Source organism: Heterocephalus glaber, unplaced genomic scaffold, assembly GCF_053883595.1.
Source record: "Heterocephalus glaber isolate CG9 unplaced genomic scaffold, H.glaber_assembly_v1.0 deba00001577, whole genome shotgun sequence".
NCBI classification, from domain to species: Eukaryota; Metazoa; Chordata; class Mammalia; order Rodentia; family Bathyergidae; genus Heterocephalus; species Heterocephalus glaber.
This window is the reverse complement of record NW_028258358.1, coordinates 25,085,688-25,093,689: the sequence shown is the minus strand read 5'-3', so window position 1 is coordinate 25,093,689 and position 8,002 is coordinate 25,085,688. Positions and strand designations below refer to the sequence as shown.

The following is an 8,002-nucleotide window of genomic DNA, read 5'->3' as shown; positions in this document are numbered from 1 at the left end:
AAATAATTTTTTAAAGAGAATACGTATGTCATCATGAAAGGATGTTGTTAGAAATGTAAACGGTAAAGGGGCTTCCTGTGAGAGTCCAGATAGAATTTCAGAACATGTTTGAATGTGGAAGAACAGTGATTGCTGTTATAAGGAGATAAAAAATTTGGCTTAGTTGCTTAGCAATATGTTTTAGAAAGCAGAATTTTTATGTGGTAAACTTAGATGGTTGCCTAAGGAGATCTCAAAAAGAAAAAGAAGTGTTGAAGACACTCCTTACAGTAAAATATTAGAGTTCATAAAAGATAAATTGAAAGAATTGTTAAGCAAAAATGAGTCAGAAATGAAAATCTGTAAACTATCAGCTTATAAATACTGCAAAACAATATGTTTCGAGAGAATGTCAAGGGTAGGTAAGGCTAGGCAACTATCTGCTAAAGAGATTATTGTTGTGTGATATAATAATAAATGTATACTTGCTCTCCATCCCTGATTCCTCACACAGTGCTCCTAAAACACTTAAAATAACCTGAATGATATGAGTGATAGGGATATATTGCATAGCATGTCTAAGTCTCTTGAAATTCCTTGGGTGGGGATATATTTTTTATTCTAATGAGGCAACTCTTATTGGGCTCCTGAATAGCTTCAAGATGGCAGCTCATCACCAGAAAGACCATGATTAGAACCTTGAAACTCTTCGTCCCAGTTCCCTTCTTTTGGAGAGAGGAGAAGGACTAAAGATTGAGTTAATAACCAGTCATGCCTATGTGGTGAAGTCTCCACTGAAATCCCTTAACTATGGGATTTGAAGAGCTTCTGGGTTGGTGAATGTATCCACATGACAGAAGAGTGGCAAATCCCAACTCCATAGGGACAGAAAGATCAAGAGCCTTCAGAATTTTGCCTTATAAAGCTCTTCATCTGGTTGTATATATGTACCTTTTATCATAAACCTATAATACTGAGTAAAATGTTCCCTGAATTCTGTAAGCCTGTGTAATAAAATATTGAGGAGTATTTTGGAACTTTGATTTGTGGTGCTTTGTCATGGACCTTCTAGCAAACTAATTCATTCCTCAGTGAATACTTGGCTTCTGGATTTTCCTTTACTTTTTGGTTATTTTTACCTATTCACTTACAAAATATAAACAGTTCACTGCTATCATATAGATCATTTGGCACCATCTTTCTTATGGTTTTGATTACTGATTTACATTCTTCTTTGCTTATGAATTTTAAATAACATATCTTGCATATCTTGAATCCTATAAATTACAATTAACATCTTAAGTCTTGTATTTCTTGTCTATTTCCAACTATATCTTGACATACTTATTGCTGAGGTTTAAACTAAAAAGTTCTGGTTTGTAACTGTAAATACACTGTGTTTAAAGAAGTGGTTAAATAATTGAAAACCAATCAAAAAATTTGCAAACTTTTAATTATATAAGTATTGGAAGGATTTATTTATTTATTTATTTTTATTTAACAGTTTTATTCTGTTTTAGAATTAAAACCTTGCTAAGATTAAGGTGCACTGCAGGTATGCCATGCTGCCAGTTGTTACTGGGACAACAAATGCCCCCAGTCAGTGACCCAGAGGGCTGGGAAAACACATGAACTCATTCTTTCAGAGCACAGAGAACTGTTATTTACAGTTTTCTTCTTGAAATCAGCCTGGAACATCCCAGTCTAGTTAACTATTGCCATAGCACTTGCTGTGATGCTCAGAATGCCTCAGAAATGTGTTCAGTATCATGATTTGTGGGTCCTCCAAAGATTCTGTTGTTAACATGCAAACAAATAGTCCTAAACAATATTATCTAAACTATGGCTGCCAAATACTGGATTTTAGTAATGAAAGCAAATTACAAAACATTTCGTTGTAGAGCTATACAAAAGATATAAAATTAAAATTAAAAATATCAACCATCTTTAAATATTCCAATTCTGCTACCGTGCAGTTTTCTATACCTTTATTATTACTGGATGTTTTAAGAGTAATGCTTTTTTTTTGGTACTGGGGATCGAACTCAGGTCCTTCTGCTTGCGAGGCAGGCGGAAAAACCACTAAGCTAAATCCCCGGTTCAAGAGTAATGTTAACAAAAATCAAAATAGATAAAAATATTTAAATCTTTGGGTATCTTTACTCCATGGGCTTCATAAAAACACAAAAGTAGCTAATTTTTTCCATGATAGCTAAAATATCAAAAAGACTGATTAGAATTTATAATTAGCAATGAACTCTATTCTGAGTCATTTGTGGGTCACAGACCCAAGGAAAAGTGTTAATGATGTGATACAGATTATGTTTGCCAAAATAATTTTGAACACTCTGAATTCTTTTTGAAATTAATGGAATGAATCATTATCACAACAAAATTCCAGGTATATCAGGAAGAACAGGTTAATTGATACCTAGTTTCAATGTCTTAAAAAGGGGGGAGGGTTACTTATTTGAAAATACAGCGAAGTACATTCTTATCTATGATTATTTACATTTGTATACTGAAAATATCTATTATTTGAACAAATCCTGTGATACATCATTTGCTACAAAATGAAGTTCTTAGACTGAGCATGAATAATTTACCCCTTTGGAAGAATGTATCAAATCTTCATTTATATTCAAAACATTAAAAACAGAAATTAAAAAATCTTAAGCCTGGAAAGCTAAGAAAAAAAAGAGACCCACTCATAACTTTGCTCCTCAGCACATCAACTTCTGCAAAGACACAGTATGTTTGCTGACTTTAAAATGTTCATTCTTTAAAAAATTAGTTGCTTTTTATACAGCTATACAAAGTTCTTAATGTTTCGTTGGCAATGGAATATAATGGAATTTTACAACTATCTAAAAAAGTTACCTTTGCCTAAGAAACAGTATTTACTGTGTGTACATAGTTGACTGACAAAATTCTCTACCATCCAGCACCCTAACTGACGAAATAAGCTACCTCATAAGATTTCCAAAAAGAAAGAAAAAAGAGACACACACACATACATACAAACACACACGCACAACCTTCTGGGGCTCAAAACACAGTATCACGGCCCTATCTGTAGGCAACTTGTAATAATTGCTAAATACAATTTAGTGATAAGAAAAATCCTCTCAGTGATGAAAAAATACTTATAAGTCCCATTGAAGTACTGCTTTAGTTTAACTATACATAAGAAATTACTTAACCTTCTGCTATTCCAAATATATTTAATGCTTATTTATAAAGATGAGCCTTCCCCAGTCGCTTCTCCGCCTTTTGGCTAAGATCAAATGAAGATGAGCCTTCCTCCCCCCAAAAATTAACTGTGTTGTATCGTTGAAATTAAGCAGAAAAATAAACAAACAAAACCCAGTGCCGGTGACAAATATACAGCAAATTCATTTCTTCATTCTTCACAAAGACTGAATCAATTTTCAGGACCATGAAGAGCTACAAATTCACCTATTTTCAAAGACTTGTTTGAAGACTATGCAGCAACTTTGTTCTCTTTCCTATATTCAAAATCTGCAAACTCTCTTCCTCCACGACCTCCGCTGAATCCACCACGAAATCCCCGAGGAGTAGTGAAGGTACCACCTCTGCCACCACCACGTCCTCTGCCACCACGAAAACCAAGACCTCCTCTCCCTCCGCTGTACCCTCCACAGCCACGGTTTGGATGAAGTGGAATTCCAAGTTTCAGCATTTAGTCTCCTTTCTTCAGCCCAGGTTGGTCTCCGTTCTCTGTTATCATCACAAGAAATATTATCAAAGAAGGATTTAGTTTTGTCATAATAGCAATTAGGTCCAAGTGGGTCTTCTTCATCAGCATTTCCTTCACTGTTTTGGGTATCAACTCTCGAGTCTCCTTTATCTTCACCATTTACAGGTTTCTCTTGTTTCTCAAGTTTATCTTCTTTTAATTTAAGCTTATTATGAAATTCTCTGTCAATCTCCTCTTTGTTAAATTGTGCATTTGCACTGTCGAAGTCAAAGTCTTTCTCAAATTTCATTGGACCATCTCGCCGAATACCAAACCTTCCCCGGCCACCTCGATGACCTCCACGCCCTCTCCTTGGAGTGGAAGGAGCGCCTGGAACTATTTTTCTCTTGCTATCATTTCTGAGTTGCTCATTTTCTGGCCTTGGAACTTTGTGGACTTCAGCTCGCCTGTGGTCTTGATTCTCTAATGCTTTTTGGCTGGTGGATGGCAAAGGCCTGCTTGATATAGGGCTCCTTCTCCCAACAGGTGCTGGAGCAGGTAAGTGGGCCGAGGCGGTCTGTACTGCTTGCTCCATGGTTGGACTTTTTCTCAAAGGGTCTAACTGAGGGCTTGAACGACCTTGAGATAACTGTGTTTTTATAGATCTCGTGTCCTGTGTAAAGGCAGATCCAACTGCACTACTTTGGGATAAGTTACTGCTGTTCGACGTTTCTGCTCCAAAGGAGGTCAAAGAACTTCCAGCAACACCAACGGCACTAAACTGTTGCCCAACCAATGAACCTGGACTGAACTGGCTGTATGTCGGCATCCTGCCAAAAGGTCCATAGGAACCCACTCCCACTGACTGGAATGAAGAAGTAGATGAACCTAATGAAGACTGAACAATAGCTGGGTCCTGAGGCAAAGAACATTGTGGTTTTGGTGGCTCACAAACAGTGAGGTCTTTAATATCACTCCCGCGGAATATAATGTATTCAAAGACTTCATCTCGAGGTGGTATCGGACGATCTGTTGGTCTGTCTTCTGTACCAAAGGATCGAACTTTGGCGAGGGCCACGGTGGAGTTCTCGGTGTCGATGGTGTAGAGGATGCCCTCGTAGCGGATCTCCGCCTTAGAGATGAGGCTGATCTTACTGCCAATGTAAGGAGTGCCCCCGCTCATGGCGCCGCCACCGCTCCGGGCCGCTTGCAGAGAGGCAGATCCCACTCCGCTGTCGCCGCTCCGCTCGTCTGCTCGCTCGCTCCGTCGGCGCCTACAGCAGCCGCCTCAGACCCAACATGGCGGCGTCGCCGGCTCCGCTACCCTCCCCCAGCCTCCCGCCCTCAAACCGCGGCGCGGGGGCGGCGGCTGCAGCAGCAGCGGCGGCAACGCAGGGCAAACTGGACAGGCCTGGAAGGATTTATTTAAATAGACAAAAAATTATCACAAAAACTCAGCTGTTAGTAAACATTTAAAACGTGATCAATTGAGCAACATTTTAAAAATTATATGAATAACTCTATTTCAGGATTATGGTTTCTTTTTATCTGGACTATGTCTTTTATAGATGCAAGGACCCATAGGATTTATTGGGTTTTTGTTGACAAAAGAATAATTTGTTCATATCTTATTACTAACACTATCCAAATATCTAATTCTGCTTCAGAAAATCCATTGACTTACAGAAAAATTCTTCTTACAATCTGTGAACTTTTGTTCAGTATGAAAAATCACTATCTAGGAGAGGTCCAAAGCTTGCATCACAGTTTTTATTCTTTATGCTCTGAAATACGTCCTGCTTTTTGAGCCCTGTTTTCTTACTTGATTTTTGTTGTTGCTCTGTCTGAATGGGTGCTCATTTGACATTTTTATTAAGGAACATTGTGAGAGGTAAACTTTCTCTCTCTGTATATCCAAAAATATGTTTATTTTCTTCTCATAGTTGGTGAACATTTTGCTGGAATACCAATTTTTAGACAAAGAATTTCTTTTGGTTAGAATTTAGTAACTTATTTTATTTTGCAAAATTGTTTTGGTGGTGAAATATTAGATATAATGCAATTTTTATTCATTTTGTATTGTATAGTGTACATAATTCACATTATGTACTTTGCTTTTGAAACCTCACAAGAGTACCATTTTGGTCAGAATGCTTGTCTTCAGATGCAGGAAGGGATCCACCCTACTCGCAAATGTCCATTTAAAATGATCATTTTATCCTTTTTTCAGATTAATTGAAAGTACTTTAAATTTATCTGGAATTACAGAATAATTACACCTTTGTTCTCATTTCACTTAGAAATTTGGTCCAATGGAAAGATTTACTTAGTTATACACACTTAGGATACTGTGAGGCTTTTTAATATAAATTACATTGATCATGCCCCTAATCTGATTCTCAACAAAAGAGTGGATTTTTATCTACTTTTATTGATCACAGTTTTTCTCGGTGTTTCTTTTAACTAGTTGATGATGAAGAAATTGCTTTGTGCAACACTTAATTTTCCAAAAATTTTAACTCCTTTTTGCTTTTGTTTACAGAGGATTTGGCTGTTTTCTGAACTTCTCTCTTGTCTACAATGTATTGACAGACGGAGACCTTTAAAAATATTTGATTGATGTATCAGTTTACACTTTTGGTGACTACTTTGCCAAAGGAAACCAAAACAAATCACAAATCACTTGTCTGTGAAGCAGGTGGAATAGTTTGAAGGTTAGGACCTTAGACTACAGGGTTCTTGAGTCACTCCAAGGTGGGAGGCCTGTCTTTAAGACTTCCAAGCTGTATAACTTTAGACCTTTGCCAGCTTTTCTTCACTTGTGAATAATGACAGTTTCTAGTTCACTGGTTTTTGTGGATTGATAGATAGATCAATAGATAGGCAGACAGAAGGATGAGAGACCTGACCAGCATTTTTAAGAGCACCACATAAGTAGTGGTTATTATAATTACATTATATAGATCATCAAGATTCACAAGACACTAGTGAGGGAAGTATCTGGGTATTAAATCCTGATGTCCCATTTAAGAGGGGGATAGTTCATATTTTTTTCCTTGAATTGTATGATCCACTGAGGAATTTCAAGAACATTGGGGAAAACCTTTAATCTGCAATCATTATATCAAGCCCCTATTACATAGCGCAGTAGTGGTGAACCTATGTCCCATGTGTCATTGTGTCTTTCTTTTAAGACAAACGATGTTAACTTATGAGTTGTTTTTCCTAACAAAACCTCAGCATTCAAGTTTAATTGCAGTGTTGGCACTTTGCAATCAATAAGTGGGTTTTGGGTTGCAGATTGGGTACTCAGTGACTAAAACATTCACCATCACTGACATAGAGTAAGTAAAAATAACAGCTGTTCATGTTATCAAACTAATTTTATACTTTGTACACATATGTATACATGCACACATGCATATATATGGTCAAACAACATCATCTTCACCATTTTGTTTTTGTGCTTGGTTTTATTTTTAGTTTTTAGTTTTTATTCATTAAGTTTATTGGTACATTTTAAGTATACAATATGATGACATTTGGCATTGGGAATTTGTACCTGTACATGATATATCTTGATTCTTATTTTTTTCCCCATTTCCTGCCCTCCCTTCAACCCCTCCACCCCTCCCTTATTACAAAGACTTTGTTTCCATTTTTTTCCTTTTCTCATATTTATTCTTTTTTTGATAGCAAAAATTTTTTTTTACCATTTTAAATAGCAGCCCATTCTTTATGGACTGGGAGTGATACTTAAAATACTAAACTGCTTCTTCCTATAACAGTGGATAAACTTGATTACCCTTCAGTCAAAGAATCTGATTTGCGCCAGGGATTTAGCTCCGTGGTTCACCGCCTGTGTCATAAGGTCCCGAGTTCAATCTCTGGTACCAAAATAAGAAAAATGAATCTCATCTCCTTGGTGCCAATGATTAATTCACTTGCAAAAGAAAGATCTCTCACATTACATGGCATCAATACATAAAATTAGGATGGTGTCTCAATAAATAATTTTAAAGTCTTGCATACTAAATTATTCTGGCCTTTACAAAGGTAAAGTAAAAAAAAAAGGTTAAAGTAATAAAATTCTGCAATTTTAATAATAGGTATTTGACCTTTTTAGCATATGGAAACTGATGTAACTGCTAAGGGAAACGATATTGAAAGCTGTAAAGAATCCTAAGTATTTATTTGTTTTGTTCTTAATATTATCACTAAATTAATTTCTATTATATTTCTAATACATTATACCCATTATCCACTTTAAAACTAGTATTGACCAAATTTTGAAATTTAGGTTATTTTCTCATAATTTTACTA

The 8,002-nt window shown here is 36.3% G+C and overlaps 1 pseudogene; it reads right to left on the bottom strand.

The window, feature by feature from the left end:
* Positions 1 to 1,556: 1,556 nt before the first annotated feature.
* Positions 1,557 to 4,986, bottom strand: LOC101697653 (protein LSM14 homolog A pseudogene; annotated as a pseudogene).
* Positions 4,987 to 8,002: the final 3,016 nt, after the last annotated feature.